The sequence below is a fragment of the Colobus angolensis genome, unplaced genomic scaffold, assembly GCF_000951035.1.
Source record: "Colobus angolensis palliatus isolate OR3802 unplaced genomic scaffold, Cang.pa_1.0 Scaffold70, whole genome shotgun sequence".
In the NCBI taxonomy this organism is placed as follows: domain Eukaryota; kingdom Metazoa; phylum Chordata; class Mammalia; order Primates; family Cercopithecidae; genus Colobus; species Colobus angolensis.
The window spans coordinates 5,200,574-5,202,472 of record NW_012120710.1 but is presented as its reverse complement, the minus strand read 5'-3'; the positions used below and the strand labels follow the sequence as shown (position 1 = coordinate 5,202,472).

At 39.0% G+C, this 1,899-nt stretch overlaps 1 pseudogene across 1 annotated transcript in view; it reads left to right on the top strand.

The window, feature by feature from the left end:
* LOC105501353 overlaps positions 1–1,899 on the top strand; it is a 5,281-nt pseudogene that overhangs the window by 873 nt on the left and 2,509 nt on the right. The gene's annotated exons all lie outside the window — the stretch shown is intronic.

Here is a 1,899-nt window from a genome sequence, read left to right as displayed (position 1 = left end):
ATAATATATACTTATTATATATTTAGCATTGCTAAGATTTTTAGATGCCTGTTGTGTGTCTTTTAAAGCTTTTGATCATTTTGTTATGACGAATTACACATGTATTACATTCACTATATTAAAATTGTACTTTTTCATTATGTGTCTCATTGGTTCATAGTCTTTATTTTGTCCTTTGAATAAGCATTAAGACATTTGTAAACTTCACTTATATTGTTTCTCCTTCCTATACTGTTACAATACATTTTACTTATCTTTAGTTCTATATAATTTAAAACACTAACTCTGCTCCTCTCTGCCTGGCAGAGAAAGCTGTCGTTCCCCAACACCATTGCTTTGGTTCAACTTTTCTCCAAGCTCAGGTCCCTTCCAGTTATTCCTTCACAGCCCCAGTGGCCTCCAGGGTCTTTGGAAAACACAAAAATTTCCTTCTCTAAATTCTTCCCTATCTAAATTGCTTCCAAGAAATAAAATAAAGGTTTCTAAGTATGACAGATGATGTTCTTTCTGTCTCATCCCACTCCTGATCAGCACTTCAACTTCCCTTGTCCCTCAAATTCACTCTAGTCAGGTGTTCAGTTCCCTAACTGGGCATGTGCTTTCCTAGGCCCATGACTTTGCATTTGCTAGGGCCACTACCTACATATAAGAGGAGGCTTACTCATCCTTACGAACTCAGTTCAAGGAATACCTCCTTTGTGTTTTCCTTGGCAGAGCTCATGGCTTCCAACTTGATGTTCCCATAACATCTCATTATCTGAATTACAACAAAAATACTGCGTTGCTCTTTCTTATAGGTTTCTTCATCCACTCTAGCTCTCCCAGAGCATTAACTATATTATATCTACCTCTGCATCCCCAATGTAGCATAATGCAGGACTTAATGAATTAACAAGTTATCCCGATCTTCAGGCTGTCAGACACTGTTCTAAATTCAATGACCTGGCTCATAATAGGTGTTTGTTTTGTTGTTGTTTGTTTGTTTGTTTGTTTGTTTTTCGAGACTTAGTCTTGCTCTGCTGCCCAGGCTGGAGTTCAATGGCGTGACCTCAGCTCACTGCAACTTCCACCTCCCAGGTTCAAGTGACTCTCCCATCTCAGCCTCCTGAGTACATGGGAGCACAAGCACCTACCAGCATGCCCAGCTAATTTTTGTGTTTTTGTAGACAGGATTTCACCATGTTGGCCAGGGTGATCTTGAAATCCTGACCTCAGGTCATCGGCTCACCTCAGCCTCCAAAATGCTGGAATCACAGACAAGAGTCACCATGCTTGGTTTTAATTAAATTATAACTTGTTTGCCCTCTTTTCTCCTTGTCTAGCAGTAGTCCAACAAGGGGTTTGGCATGCACAATCCTCTCAATCTATAATACCTCCCCTCACTTTTACCAGGGTAACTACCATCCTTCCTTCTGGAATAGCTTGCCTTTTACTTCCTTGAGGAAACCTCTCCAAACCTTACTCCTACCTTTGAAGAAACCCCTTTTATACCCTCTCCTAGCACTCTGTACTTTTCCTTCATAAAGTTTTCTCACCAAAATTACTGTAGAGTTTATTGAGTCTATGTGTTTATTGTCATCTGTTTAGGATCTCTCTATTCTAGCTTCATGTAAGCTTCATGAGAGCAGGGACAATGCTTATCAACTTCATCTCAGTTCCTAGGACAGTGCCTAGCACATACAAGGTATTCAAAATGCAAGTGATCTACGCTAAACAAGTCCCCTCATCACTCTAAAATTAAAAACAATTTCTTTTACATACACATTCTTAGGTATTTTTACTTAACATTTCCCTATCTAAATGACAAATGAGGTTGTCTCATCCCAACCCTGATCAGTACTTCAACTTCCGTTGTCCCTCAAATTTACTATATAAATACCTAACAATAGGTATTTATAT